Source organism: Chenopodium album, chromosome 3 (genome assembly GCF_948465745.1).
Source record: "Chenopodium album chromosome 3, dcCheAlbu1.1, whole genome shotgun sequence".
Taxonomy (NCBI): domain Eukaryota; kingdom Viridiplantae; phylum Streptophyta; class Magnoliopsida; order Caryophyllales; family Amaranthaceae; genus Chenopodium; species Chenopodium album.
In genome coordinates, this window is record NC_137836.1 from 46,601,112 (window position 1) to 46,617,627 (window position 16,516).

The following is a 16,516-nucleotide window of genomic DNA, read 5'->3' on the forward strand; positions in this document are numbered from 1 at the left end:
GATAGAGATCTTGTTTCCATTGAGGCAACGGGTCGAATGGGGCGGGAAGTTGAAAAGGGGAAGGGTGGGAAGGGTCGATATAAGGATAATTGGGGTCACCTCTAAAATCACTCCCTCCCGGGGTACGATAATCGTACCTGGTTTCCGTCGGGTAGTCTACCCGGGGAACGCCTTGGGAGGATGGCCCTTGCCAATAGGGCCAAGTAGGTTGCGATCCCTGCCATTGAGGGACCAGGCCTTGCTGAGGCGGCCAATTAGGCTAATTGACCGGGGGGGTGATCTAACCTCTATCCACGACCGCACCATAGAGAGCTTGGGTTTGCATAAACATACCCTGCTGGTTCTCCATCAAGATTAGCATGCCAAGTTGCATGCTCATCATTTGCTGCTCAAGGCTACTCATGCCTTGATGTTTTTGTTGTTTTTGATGTTGTTGTTGTTGTTGTTGTTGTTGTTATTGTTGTTGTTGTTGATCGACTACCAAATTCCTTGCGCTACCCAAAGCGGTGGGTAACACACCATTGTCTCGTGGAATTTTCCATACATTCCTAACATTCCGCTCCAAATATTTATGGCTGCGGTAAGGCAAGATGCAATGGTGCTCGCGCTCAATATACCAAGCATGAAAATTGTTGACGTCGGCAGTTCCTTGGATGAACCCCAACCTTCTCATTTGTTGGATATCAATGAATAACTCCTTATCGGACCCAACTTGAGTGCTTGCGAGAAAGAAGCGTTCATTGTTAAGCTTCTTAGAAATCCTAGTGATCATCCCACCAAGGGCGATTTCACCCATCTTGTTGCTCGACTTGATTGCCTCGTAGCACAGGACGAACCAATACCCGATGTTGAGCCGCCCTTTCAACTCCTATCTAGTAGCAACCCATCAAGGAAAGAGCTCTTCATGTGAGAGCTTACTCAAGTCTTGTTTACTAAACACCGCATACCCCAAGATGCGGTGAAGGATACGGAGAACAGGGTGGAGGATTTGGTTTGCCACCGAATACCTTGTATTGAACTCTTCAAAATCGGTAATCGTTTGCCACCAACGAAATGGATCATACTCGGGGAATAGGCTCAAGGATGGGGCAAGGAGATCCGCCTTGGGGTTTAAGTCTAACAATGCATTGAGATCACTTAGAGTCATGGTATGTTGGTTGTTGAATAATTGAAAGGAAATTTGGAAGTCGTTGTTCCCATAAGGTTCTTTTTCAAATGAGGCTAGGAATTCGAAAGTGTGCTCTCAGTATGTTCAATGTTGTTGTTTGATGAACTCACTCATCCCTAGGTTGTCAAGGAGTGACCTTATGTCATCATCTATCCCTAAAGCTCTCATATAGCGTTGATCATAGTGCCTTGTGGGATTAAGCTTTCGTCCTTGAAGGTCATTGTAGAAGGTATCATGGAACTTGTTCAAGAATTTCAATCGAGGGGGAACATTGGGTGCTTGACTTTAAGCTTGAGCACTAGGCTCCTCGACCCTCAACTAGGGCTCCTTTCTACTCTTTCTTTTGTTCATTGTGGCCTCAAGCAATACAAACAACCAAACAAAAAGGGAACTCACTTCGAACTCAACCAAATTTGAACCAAAACAACAACAAATCGAGCTTTAATAATCTGCAAAAAGGTTAGTACCAACAACTAACCACACAAATATAGCTCGAAGAACAACTAGGATCAACAACAATGCACACAATCATAACACATTATGATAATAAGTAATTTTCATGAAAGTAGTTGCATTATCACCAATAGTAACAATAACACAAAATTACTCAACTAAATTCCATGAAAATAGCTTAAAAATCAATAATGCCAACAACAATGTTCGACAATCACTAAATATCACACCTAAAAACCAACAAATCCTTATCAAAGAAAACCAAAATCACATAAAACTCACTTAAGCTAAACCATGCTTAATAACTCAAAATTTTGCATAAAAAAGTGAAAATAAGCAATAAAGTAGCAAAATTAAGAGTTATACCACTACTGAGAAGCTTGAACACCACCAAAAACCCCTAAGAATACCACCTTCAACCAAGCTTGCATAACCATAAAAATGGAGGAAATTTGGTATTTTGGAGGGAGAAAGGGGGTAAATTTGTGAGTAAAGTGATAAATTTTGATGGATATGAAGGAAAATTAAATGAATTTGTGAGTTATGGGTGATATTGAGCATCCTCTTGTTGGTGAGAATAGCTTTGGGAACTTGGAGTAAGATGTAATTTGTATCACAACTTCAAGGAAAGGGAGGTTGATGTGCAAATTCTTCATGACACTAAGGAATTTTGCAAACTTAATCATTCAAATTCCTCTCCACAAGCCGACCGGGAAAAGGAACTGGTCCATCAAGGTTCCGAGCCTGACTAGGAATTGAAGTTGTCTTCTCATTCTCAAGTTTCTTCTTCTCCGAACCTCCTTCCATCTCATCAATTTTTTCTTTCTTACCTCCCTTGTTTTCATTCACACTCTCCTCTTCTCCTTTCTTTTCCTCACTATCCTCCCCATTTTGCCCTTCATAGGAAATTCCCGACCTCAATGTGATTGCCTTGCATGTATTAGGTTTTGAGTTGTGAGAAGGGTTAGGTTGTGGTTGTCCGGGTAGAGTAGATGGTGAATTAAAAGGTTTTCTCTCGGCTAATTGAGCTAGTTGTGAATCAACCATCTTTTTGTGAGCTCTTATCTCTTGCATTTTTTGCCCAAAAGTTTGCATTTGCGCATGCATGGCTTGAAGGAGTTGAGTGTGTGTTAGCTCCGCTTGAGGTGATTGTTCTTGATTTCTTTGAGGTGCTTGGGTTTGATTGTTGTATTGGTTGTTCCTTGGATAGCCTCCTCTTGGGTTTTGGGGTTGAGATGGAGGTGGATATTGATATTGAGGGTTGAAGTTGTAGGTAGGTTGAGCTTGTTGGTTCCATTGTTGAGGTTAAGATGCAAACCCGGGTGGTGGTTGTCTCCAAGCTACTCCACCACCGCTTCCTCTAAATCCCTCTTGCCTTGTGTTGTATGCCGCTACATGCTCGGGGCTCAAACCTCCACAATAAGATGTATAATGGTTCGTTCCTCCACAATTTTAACAAGAGAAAGAGTTAACTTGAGAGGAGCTTGCTCCACCGCTTGAACTTGCACTCACACTTGTGCTCAACTTGGAAAGCCCTTTTGTTAGTTGATCAATTTGATGTTGCAATTGATCAACTTTCTCCAATTCGTAAATACCACCTTTCTTTGGAGCATTTCTTCTTCGCCCCCCCAAGAGTAATTCATTGCTACCTCTTCTATTGTGGCTTCAACTTGATTTTGAGGGATTTTGATGAGTTGACCACCCGCCCCCGCATCGAAATTGGCTCTTAACATGGGATCCAATCAGTCGTAGAAAAACCGCATGAGCAACCCTTGATTGTACTCATGGTGGGGACATACTTGCACCAACTCTTTGAATCTCTCCCAAGCTTTACCAAGACTTTCATCGGCTTCTTGCTCAAATGATGAGATTTTACTTCTCATTTCGGCGGTCTTCTCCTCGGAGATAAATCGCTTCAAGAACGCCTTTACCACCTCCCTCCATGTTGTAAAAATGTTAGGCTTTACTTGATTTAGCCATTTCTTTGCTCGTCTGGTGAGAGATTGCCGGAAAAGGTGCATACGAATGTAGTCTTGGCTCACTTCATTGGTTTGCATCATCGCGGACAACTCAAGGAATCGATCCAAATTTTCAATAGGGTCCTCACTTGCACTTCCGGAAAATTGCTCCGATTGGACCATTCTAGTATATTGAAGATGGATTGAGAAGTTGGTTTCCGTGACGGGTAGCAAGATCCCTCCCGTGAGCTCATAATCCTCCGGATTTCCAAACTCACAAAACAAAACATCATCTTCTTGTCCCGCCATTGATCCTCTTTGTGAACTTGAAGAGTAAGAATCACTCTCACTATCAATTATATCACCAAAACCTCTTCCCTCGTCTTGATAAAGCCTACGGACTTGTCTCAAGGTTCGGTTGATCTCGTTGTCAATTTGATGTGGGGGTGCTCCTTGAGACCTCCTAAGCATTCACCAAAGCTAAGAAAACAATTAGCAGGGACAAGGATGATAAAACCAAAAAAAAAAAGAAAAGCAAGTAAAATGACTCTAACAAAAGCAATAGTAGACGCTAAAATTTGATCAACGGTTAGATAAGTTGTTAAACTACTACCCTAATAAAATTAATCATTTATAATAACTAAATCTACACCAAACTAGTTAGTGAAAAGTAAAGGGCCGTACCACTAGGGAAGTACACTAATTCAACATCAATATTCACTAATGCAAGAGTAAAAAGGGGATCGTTTTTGTTGGTTTTGTTGAGTAAAGAACACTAAAACTACAAATAAGCAAGAAAATGACGATTAAAATCAAGGGAAAAGGATGCTAGGGATACGGGGGTGTCAAATATGATTAGAAAGAGAGGAATAATAATGATTATCGTGAAACACATGCAAAAGAACACAAAATTCTCCTAAATAATTCATTCTCATGCAATAGTCTAGGCAAATCAATGAAAGAGGTCTATTCTAATAAGGATCATTCTCATGCCTCCTATTAGTTACAATCAAATCAAGAGAATAAAGAAGCATAATCAATAAAAACTCCACTTTAATAACTCATTCTCACGCAATCATTAAAATGAAGATGATCTTAATCTAATTCAAATCACTTTCATGCATTTAAATTAGAAAACATCAAATAGAGTGCAAAAATAATCTCAAGCTATCAAAAACCATGTATTTCATCAATTTATGGCAGGAGTTCAATCCAACCATTATCATTCATCCAATATTAACTCATATTTTCCACCCCCTTCCCCAAACTAAAATATTAGCCTAGAGAAGGGAAATTAAACATAATATCAAAACTAGAAACAAACTCAAGAAACTCAAGACAAAACATGATTAAAAACAATAAAATCAATAATAACTAGATAAACTAATAAGATTAACAAAAATTAGCAACAATAAAGAAAATAAATAAAGCTAAAAGAAAGGATTAGAGATTACTAAAGAAAGGATTAATGAAAGATGAAAAACTTGAAGTCTTGCTTGATTGAAGATTAAACTTGAGCAAAGTTGAGTGCAATAAGGGAACTTTAATAACAATCTCCTTTCTCTCTCTAGATTAAGCTAATATTCTATGGAATTAGAACTAAGTGTTTTTCATTACAAAGTGTCCGGACTATATATACGTGGCTCCCCCAAAAGAAAGAAAATTGAGCAACAAGGCGCAAAGAAATCAGAAACCCAGCGGTGCGCGTCCGCGCAACAATAAAGTGCGCCCTCTCGGAATATTGTGCGGCCGCAACTTTGAGGGTACGGGGAAATGAGGCGCGCCCGCACGAGAAATCTGCGCGCCCGCACGGAGACCGCACAGATGGTCGCACAAACTCTCTAGTTTGGCTTTGTTTCATAAGCTTGGCTGTGCGGGCCGCGCAGTATCCCGCGCAGAACAACTTACTTGGCTCCTTGAAGTCCTCTTTCTTTTGGCACATGATACCTATAAAACACAAGCATGGAAATCAAAATAAAGAGAAGCCAAAAAGACTAAGAAAAAGGAAGATAAAAGAGAAGGGAAAGGAGAAAACAAAACTAAGTAAAAATGCTTAGAAAAGGGCCAAACAAGTGCAAATGAGGGGAGAATCCTTAGAGAAAAAGGACAAAAGAGTGGCATAAATGCCACTCATTAGTTGCCTGGCGACAGAAGAAATGAGCGGCACTAGAGTCTTCCAGCAAGCGCCGGTGCGGCGACACAATTCATGGCCCCTATATTTAATTTTGCATACCTCTTACAGCAATTTTGGGTTCCTTGGTACACCAGTTAGCCCTTATAAGCATTTTAACATGATTTAGTAATCAGCTCGGTTACAATCTCATTAAGTGATCGACCAAATAAATGATCGTCTCACTTATATTAAAGCGCCTAAACATTGGGTCATCGCAAAGGCACCGACATAATTGTTTATAAACGGCAAAGGCACCGACATGGTGGTTCATAAACAACAGAAGCACCAATGCATCAGTTCAAAAGCAAGCACTTATACGACAACATTTCCAAGATTGGATTGTCATCCCCAACTGACAATATTCCCAAAAGTGGATTGTCGCGCATTCTTCTTATACGACAATTTTTCCAAGATTGGATTGTCATCCCCAACTGACAATACTTCCAAATATGGATTATCACGCATTCTTCTTCGACGGCAATTTTTCCTAAGATTGGATTGTCATATCTGGCAAAGTTTCCAAGCGTGGATTGTCGTACTCCTTCTCTGTTTGGCAAATTTTTTCAAAGTTCGGATTGTCATATATTCATCGATTCATTGGCAAGTTTTTTGAGATTGGATTGTCATACAACCAATTCCTTATGACAAAATTTCCCAAAGGATTGTCGTAGGTCTCTACTCATCATAAATTTCGGTAAAGGTTCCTCGACGTGAATTGTCATTCATTTCAGTAAGTGGCAAATTTTCCCAGAGTGGATTGTCGGTTGACTCTTTTTTGCAAATGTTCCAAGACGCGGATTGTCAATTGTGGCAATATTTTCCTAAAAGGATTGTCGCATAGCATTGGCAAATTTCCAAGGTGGATTGCTTTCAAGAGTTATATTCCAAGATGTGAATTGTCGATCGTGGCAAGATTCTTATGACAGATTGTTACGAAGCATTGGAAACTTTTCCCAAAAATTGGATTTTGGCAAATTTTCCGAGATACGGATTGTCGCTTACTCGTGACAACATTTCCAAGGATGGATTGTTACGAAGCATTGACAACATTCCCTAAATCGGATTGTTATACATCATACAAGAGTTGTGATGGCAACTATTCCTAAAGAAAAGAGGATTGTCATCACCCAAAGTATCGCAACAAACATTTACATATCAAAAAAGCTCCATTGTTCAGAGACGTGTGGACATAGCAACATTAAAACAGCAAGATGGCGTTCCCTAGCTTGTGAAAGGTTGTCACAACGACAAATGCAACAAATCGGTTACCTTCAGAGACGTGTGTTCGACGGTGCAAGACACGCGTTTCTTAACTCTTTCATCTGTTTTAACTAACGCTAGTTTGCAGGTATCGACGTTACATGAATGATTTAGGATCGCAGAACATTCTGAATTATTCTCCGTCCCTATCGTTACTTTGACTTTTGTTTTACAAACTTGCGTTTCTCCAAAATCAGTCAAAGTGGGGGCTTCTATAGACACCCATTTGTGTCTCCCCAAAACCAAACCCGGTGATGAGTACCTTTCTCGTCTAATCATAAACGAATGAGGTGAAAGTGTGGAAAGTCTAGTGTTGCGGTTAGGTTTTTAATTTTATTCTTTCTCTCTATTTTGAAAACCTATTTTAAGAAAACAGCCAATCCAGTTTGGTTTGGTCCATGGCAAGGGTCCAATGATGGTGTAGTTTGGTCAGGTTTGAAAAGAGCTTTCCAATGATATATTATAAGCCCAGTTCTGATCAATAATGAGGAAGTTATGGCCAAATTACTAAAAACTGGGCCCGGTTTGATCTTTATGTGCGGCCCAATGATCTAGAGGAGGTCCTATTATTGATTTATCATTCCTAAAGCAATTAAGATTGATTATAATCTTCTAGAATCTTCTAGAAGGTTCTTTTGAATCCTAATTTGATTAGCATTTATAAATTGACTTTTAAGAGTTTTAATTAGAATAAAAGAAGTGTTTTTAAGGAAATTACAGTTTTACCCCCTCGTACGCTTAAATTTTATCAAAATAAGCAAACGCGTGTAAAACAGATTGTAGCGCCATACGACACGTCTGTCACCTGGCGACAAACCTGGCGTCTGGCGACAGGCGCGTGTTTGGCGACAGTGTCGTGTTTTATTCTTTTCGAAACTCTGATTCTTTTTTATCATATCCGACTAATTTTCTCTATACATAGCCTCCTAAAACCTCCGTTTTAAATCATGAATTCTCATCAATTCTTTTCACCAATTCTCAACAACTCTCATCAAGAAATTCTTGATATTTTCTCTCTCTCTCTCTTTTCTTAACTAGCCTTTTCTCATACAAAATTCCGCATTCACAAAATCTAGACAGACCTAGCATAATTCGAAGTTGCCTTCGCCCTAGACGTGAAAAGTTTAATTTCTGAGGGTTTGGTCCCAAATCTAGTGTAAACTTTCTTATTCTTTATTTTAATTATTTAATTTAATTGTTTGATTTTATATTTTCCTTGAAGTAACTAACGTGTGTATTTTGTTATTAGAAAGAGATACGAGGCATCAAAGTAAATGCTTTAATTGATATTATGATATAAATATCATGTCTGGGTTCCTATTGTCTTTCCTTATATTCATGTTAGTATCATGTTAGGGCTATATATTTGATCTTTGATGTTTAGTGACATGCTAGGGTTTGTTATTAATCTTGTTAGTATTATGCCTAGGATCTTGCTATTATTATGCTTTATTGTTAACATGATTATTATTATGATGATTATTATAATTGTTGTGATTATTATGATGATGATTATTATTAAGTTGCTTGCTTGATCACGCCTTTTATGCATGTTTAAAGGGAATTTGTACTTGTAATCATGCTTAATATGATAATTAATAATCTTGTTTAGGGTTAATTTAATTATAATTCAAGTGATCGCCAATAATAGATTTATTTGTGCATTAATATTCAACCAACATAGATAAACAGATTTAGGGTAAACCTATTGATTGCATGTTAGTCAGAAAGCGCACATGAATACGAGAAGAATAAAGTAGGGAATATTTCAAGCATTAACCCAAAATTCAGCCCCTCTTTGATCATACACTTAAACATGGTGGCGTCCAAAGGGAGGGAAGCTAGATCAAAAGAGTCGCCAACAAGTTTTAGGAACTTGTAAACCATTCACAAGATGAAGGTTACACCCCTTAACGGTCCAGGAGATCGTTAAGTACAATAGGTCTTGAACCATGACTGGAAGTTCGGGGATGAAGGTACAAATCCAATCTAAAAGAGAAAGAACCTGCCCTAATAATAGAACTCTACTTTATTCTTCTCGTATTCATGTGCGCTTTCTGACTAACATGCAATCAATAGGTTAACCCTAAACCATTTTAATCTATGTTGGTTGAATATTAATGCAAAAATAAAACTATTATTGGCGATCACTTGAAATATAATCATATTATCCTAAACAAGATTATTAATTATTTTATTAAGCGTGATTACAAGTACAAATTCCCATTAAATGTGCATAAAAGGTGTGATCAAGCAATAACAATAAATAAAATCAAGAAACATAATAATAATAATAATAATAATAATAATAATAATAATAATAATAATAATAATAATAATAATAATAATAATAATAATAATAATAATAATAATAATAATAATAATAATAATAATAATAATAATAATAATAATAATAATAATAATAATAATAATAATAATAATAATAATAATAATAATAATAATAATAATAATAATAATAATAATAATAATAATCGTAATCACGTTAAAGCATAGTAATATAGCAAGATCCTAGGCATGATACTAACAAGATTTATAACAAACCCTAGCATGTCACTAAAAAATAAAAATCAAAGCTTTAACCCTAACATGATACTAACATGCTATTAAGAAAGAAAATAAGAAGCATCATAGAAAACATAATTGATTTAAGAAAGATTTAAGAAAATTATTTTGTACCCTAAAGATGATACTAAGAAAAGCATCTTAACATGATATTAGGAATCAAGATAACAACCTAAGCATGATTTATATATCATAATATCAATTAAACAATTAAAGCACTTACTTGGATGCTTCGTATCTCTTTCTAATAACAAAATACACACGTTAGTAACTTCAAGGAAAATAATAAAACAAACAATTAAATTAAATGATTGAAATAGAGATTTGGGACCAAACCCTCATAAATACCAAACTTTTCACGTCTAGGGCGAAGGAAACTTCGAATTTGGCTAGGTGTGTCTAGTGCTAATGTATGAGGAATTGTGTTTGTAAAAGGATAGGCTAGAAAAAAGGGAGAGAGAGAATAAGCTTTAGCTTTGAGATAGAAGAAGAGAATTAGAGAATTCTTGTTAAGAGTTGTTGATTGAAAACGGAGGTCCAGGGACCTTATTTTTAAGAAAATAGTCCGGAATCGATAGAAACGAATCAGAGTTCGGAAATGAATAAAAAACGTCTCTGTTGCCAATGACAGGACTTGTCGCCATGCGACAGGCTTTGTCTCCAGGCAACAAACCTGTCGTCTGGCGATGCAAGAAAGTTTTTGCGGATTTTATTTTTATCATATCTTTTGATCCAAAACTCCAAATAAGTCATATAATTGTCGTTGCAAAGATCTTGAAGTCTAGTTTCCAACCCAATTAGAATCAGATTAAAATATTTTGTAGATAAAAAGATATGGCAGAAATAGTGGAAGGGTGTTAGTTTTGGATAAAGTTTTGTATTCCATTCATATCTTTTTAGTTATAACTCAGAATTAATATTATAATATATCATTGGAAATATAATTTCAAGATCTATCCAACCATATAAGATTTGGATAAAGATCATGAGGCACAAAAATAATATCTGAATATATTCCATTTCGTACAAAACAAGGATTCAAAAGGAGTCGTTTTATTCAATTTCAAACACTTTGAAACATAATTATCAATCCTAACTCCATTAGGATTTAAGAGAACCTTCTAGAGTCTAGAAGACTATAATCAATCCCAATAGCTTTAGGAATGATAATTAAAATAGACCGTCCTCTAGATCATTGGGCCGTATGTAAGAACCAGACCGGACCTAGTTTAATATTTTGGCCATAACTTCCTCATTATTCTTCGGAATTGGGCTTATAATATATCGTTGGAAAGCTCTTTTCTATCCCTATTCAACTACACTATTATTGGATCCTTATCATGGAATAAACTAAACTGGAATGCACGTTTTTCATATATAGGGTAAGAAAAGAAATATTTTCAAAAACATAAAGAAGATATTTTAATAAAAACATCCTTATCACTAGACTTTTCACACTTTCACCTCGTTCGATAATCAAATTACATGAAAGGAATTCATCACTGGGTTTGGTTTTGGGGAGACACATTTGGGTGTCTACACCACCTCTCTCCCCTTGTGAGAGATCTTGTGGCCAAGGACTATGCCTTCCTCCACCATGAAATGTCATTTCTCCTAATTCTAGACCAAGTTCACCTTCTCACAATTGCAACACATTTTTCAAGGTTTTCAAGGCTTGCCTCAAATGAAACACCTCCCACAGAGAAATCATCCATAAAAACCTCCATCTCCTCTTCTAACATATCCCCAAATATGCTCATCATGCATTTTTGAAATGTCGCGGGAGCATTGCAAAGGTCGAACGAGATTCTCTTACAGGCAAATGTACCATATGGACAAGTGAAGGTTGTTTTCTCTTGGTCATCCGGGTGGATAGAGATTTGGAAAAATCCCAAATAACCATCAAGAAAACAATAGAACTTGTGCCTTGTTAGTCTCTCAAGCATTTGATCAATAAAACGAAGGGGGAAATGATCTTTCTTTGTAGATGTGTTTAGACGTCTATAGTCTATACACATCCTCCATCCCATAACCGTCCTCGTTGGAATGAGCTCTCCCTTCTCATTCTCAACGACGGTCATACCTCCCTTCTTTAGGATAACGTGAACGGGAAAAACCCACCTAGAACTAGAAATGAGAAATATGATTCCCGCATCCAAAAGTTTGGTGATCTCCTTCTTCATTACATCTACCATTTTGGGATGTAGCTTTCGTTGCCTCTCAATGGATGGTAAAGCACCCTCTTCAAGAGTTATGTGATGTGTACATAAAGCGGGGCTTATACCTTTGAGGTCATCAATGGTATAACCCAAAGAACTTTGGTGCTTTCTCAAAACACCACACAACTTTTGAGGTTGGTGCTCACTCAAAGAAGAGCTAACAATCACGGTAAAAGTGCAGTTGGGTCCCAAGAATTCATACCTAAGGTGTGATGGAAGAGGTTTGAGCTCACCCATTGGAGAACCTTTACCTTCCTTCGAATTTGCCACTTGCAACACTTCTTGGATAGAAATGATCATGCACACATGCTCGTCCACTTCCTCGATTCTTCCATTTAGAAAATCCACATACATTGCCATTTCCTTAATAGGAGCACCTATCTTATCCTTATTCAACAAGAAATTATCAAGAGGATCATTAGAAGTGGGCAAGTGCTCATGCATGGAAGACACAACATGATCAAGAGAATCAATCATCATGCAATTTTCTAAAGAAGAACATGGATACTTCATGCTTTCATTCAAGTCAAATTCAATGACCTCATCTCATACCTTAAGTGAAAAATTTGCACTCTTAACATCAATCATGGCACCCGAGGTAGCAAGAAAAGGTCTACCAAGGATAATAGGAATGGTAGCATCTTCATCCATGTCAAGAACCACAAAATCCACCGGAATCACAATCTTCCCTACTCTCAAAGGAACCTCCTCCACCTTACCCTTTAGGAATTTGATTGACCTATCGGCTAAATGCAAGGTAATGTTGGAAGGAAAAAGTTCCCCAAACTCAAGTCTTTGATAGACCGAATATGTCATTAGGATAACACTAGCTCCTATGTCACATAAGGCATTATCAATTTGAATCTTGTTAATGGCACAAGGGATAGAAAAGTTTCCAGGGTCTTTTAACTTTGATGGCATCTTGTTCGTTATGATTGCACTACAATTCTCGGTCAATTTTACCGTCTCTACAACATCACAAGTCCTCCTACCACTCAAAATGTCTATTAGGAATTTTGCATAGTTGGGCATTTGTGTGACAACTTCGGTAAATGGTAAAGAACGGTTAAGTTGCTTGAGCATGTCAATAAATCTTCCAAATTGTGTCTCATGAACGTTTGTGGATAAGGAAGCTTGGGTTTCACAATTTATTTCTCTACTCTCACCTCTTTAGGTGCCTCAATCACAACCTCACTCAAAGATGCACCATCTCTCTCATCTTCTACCAAGACCTCCTTGGGAACTTCCTTAGTTTCACTCTTCTTAGGCAAACTCTCCTCTAAAACCTTACCACTCTTTGTAACAATAGCATTCACGGGTCTCTTGGGATCTAGACCTTGGGAAGGTAATTAAAAAGGACTAGCATGGTCTTTTAAAGCATTGGCAAGTTGAGAAATTTGGTTTTCTAGCATCTTATTATGAGTCATCATTTCATTGAATTTCTTGTCACTTATGGCAATGTAAGTGATCAACAACTTAGTTTTATTATCAATGATTTCCTCCAAATTAGACCTAGAGGAAGAGGATTGTGAATATAAATTATCCCTTGAGTCTTTGGAACAAATCTGAGTGGAGGGCCTCTTTGAGCATTGTTTTGAAAATTCCCTCTACCTTGATTGTTCCAATTACCCCTATTTTGATTTGTCCCATAACCTTAATTATGGTTACCACTACCTTCATTATGATTTCCATAACCTTGGTTTTGATTACCATAATTTTGGTTTTGATTTTGGCTACTATAACCTTGATGATTATAGTTACCTCGAGAACCTTGGTTCCTATAACTACCACCTTGGTTATAGTTGTCAAAATTACCTTGGTTTTGGTAATTCCTATTCCATTGACCCCTTTGATTATCAAAGCTTTGCACATTATTGTTATTTGACACATAGTTCACATTCTCACTCTCATTGTTATCAAAATCATCATTACTATCCGGAAAAGCATGAGGGCAATTACTATCATCATGATCATATGAACCACACACATCACAAAACAAACAACACTAGGCATTTTACTAGAAGAAGGAGGGGTATGAGAGTCATAAGATGTACCTCTCCCCTTAAATTAGGAGGGAAGATTTGAAGCTTGGGAAGACGAACTCTCCAAATTTTCCTTTATTGTGATCATTTCCTTTCCCAAGTTCCTCATTTGTAAGGAGAGATTGTTGATTGCATTTAGATGATCAACCGAGTACACCGAAGAGCTACTCTTTCTAGATGAATCCCTCTTACCATATTTCCAATCTCTATAGTACCTCACCACATCCTCAATGATGTCTACCAATTCTTCTTCTGTCCTATTCATGATGGGACCTTCGGCTCCTCCATCAAGGCATGACTTGCCTTGGGGACTTAGGCCACACTCCCTTTGATACTCTTTATATCTCTCCCACGCTTCATAGAGGCTCTCACTTGTCTTTTGCTTGAAACCTTGAATCAAAGCTCTAGCCTCTGCCGTTTTTAGTTGTGGATGGAAACGGGATAGAAATTCCTTGGTAACCTCGTCCCTGTCCTTAGATAATTCTGTTTAACCTCCTTGTCTAGCAATTCCAAAGCACACCCTATGAGATAAAAGAGAAAGAGCTTGAGGCGAATGAATTCTTGGGAAACTCCGTTCACCTTGATATTATTACAATATTTTTTGAACTCCTTGAGATAGTTTAGTGGGCTTTCATGCTTGGCCCCCAACTAAATTGTCGCGTCTCTATCAAAGTGATCATTTCCGGCCTAACTTCAAAATCATTTGCCACTGTTGTAGGTGGAGCAATTCCACTCTCAAATCTATATGCACCGGGAATTCCCAATTCTTTCAATGCCACTCTCGGATTCTCTCCCATTCTTGCTTGTTCTTCTAGTTGTGGTTCTTCCTCACTTGAAATGCTAGAGCTCAAAGATCGTCTAGCATCCCTTAATCTTGTAATAGTCCTCTTAATTTTCGGATCAAATGGCACTAGTGAATGACCACGTGCTCTATGCATACTACTTCAAAAGAAATGATTAGTGTCACAGCTACAAGTGTAGCCTAAAAGAGATTTTTTTTTTCAATTAAGAATGAATTAGACTCAACAACTATAATTTAGCACTAATGTCATTCCCCGGCAACGACGCCATTTTGACAAGAGGAAAATGTAGGTCGTTATATACCTCTCCCAAGAGCCAAACGTAATTCGTAAACACTCGACCAACCTAATACAAGTATGTGTTAAGTAAAGGGTAGAACCCAAAGGAATGGGTAGGTACGATGCTATAGTCTATGTCAAGCTAATTCAAAGAATATAAATGGTTGAGGTTGGTAACTAAAGTATCAAGAAGATAGACAAATCGAAGAATTAAATATGCTAAACACTAGGGATATAGGTTCCACATGCAAGCTCAATGATTATGCTAATTGATAGATCACTCAATTGATTCAAACATTACAAGGACAAACAATAGTTGCAATCAAAGGAATTCCAAAGCTACCTCCTATAAGCCAAGTTAGGGTTCACTATGAATGACTAACAAGGAAAATCACAATCAAATTCAATCAATTAAAGCAATTCTCAAATCAAGGGTTCATGTCATTGAAATTTGCAATTCAATCTAGATTAATCTTATAGGTTGATCACTCCTAGTTCAATTAATCACATGGACAACTAAGTCAACCAATGTAATTGCAATAATCCAATCAATTTAATATCATCAACTAGCAAAAATCATCAATCAAACATGCTTCCCCTTCTCCCTAGAAACTAATCTACTCACTAATCATGGTGAAATTAAGAAACGAAACAAATTCAATCAAATTCATATTCTTTTAAAAACTTAATAAAAAAGAAAATCAATCAATCAACAAATTCTAGAGCAAGGAATGTAATCTCCATCAAAATTCAAGATACTAGAAAGAATTGCATTAAAAGTAAATCAAAGGAAAGAAATCTTACAAACTTTCATTGAATTGAAGAAAGAATTTCAAGATCCAATTGAAATCTAAGATCAAATTCAAGTACAAACAAGTAAATCTTAAGCTTCTCTCTCTACTATTTTTGGAAAATTATCTCTAAAGTACAAAAATTAAGTCGTCCTAAAAAAAGAAAGTCAAAAGCTATAAATAGAAAAATCGAGCAAAGGGGCTGCACAAGGCCGTGCGCACGCACCCCTGTGTAGTGCACAAGGCCTTTGCTCCTTCGCTTTGCTTGATTGAACTTCGCGCTCCTGAGAATTCCCATCACCAGTGCACTCGAGATGATGCCCACAAGCAAGACAACCCCAAAATGAGAAAATTGAATTGATTATTCACCTAAAAAACACAAATAAAACAAAAAGAGAAAGCTTAATAAGAATAAAACTAAAACTAAAACTATGAATTATCAACTTAAAATATGAAAAACTCGTAAAAACTAATCGAGAATCAAAGTGAATTATAAATATGGAAAATCAAATAAAACTAAGAAAATTTTATGAAAATGACGAAGGAAAATAAAGAAAATGAACCTAAATCTTATTAGGTACTAGCGTGGTGTGGGTTACTATACTATAGGCACAAGGGTGGCTTGATGACTTAATGGGTTTAATGACTTGGGTTTTGAGCGAAGGCTTGTGGTGAGCCTTTGCTAGTGCGTGCTTGGCCTTGGGTGCGAAGTGACGTCTCGGTCAGGCGACGACAAGCGACGCGACGCTTGGGCAGCGGCATTGCTCCGAATTGATGCGATGCTCTGGCC

The 16,516-nt window shown here is 37.3% G+C and overlaps 1 non-coding gene across 1 annotated transcript; it reads left to right on the forward strand.

The window, feature by feature from the left end:
* Window positions 1-3,399: 3,399 nt before the first annotated feature.
* LOC145625731 (small nucleolar RNA R71) lies at window positions 3,400-3,507 on the forward strand. The gene has a single exon (XR_014110637.1). It is a non-coding gene; the product is annotated as a small nucleolar RNA R71 (small nucleolar RNA).
* Window positions 3,508-16,516: the final 13,009 nt, after the last annotated feature.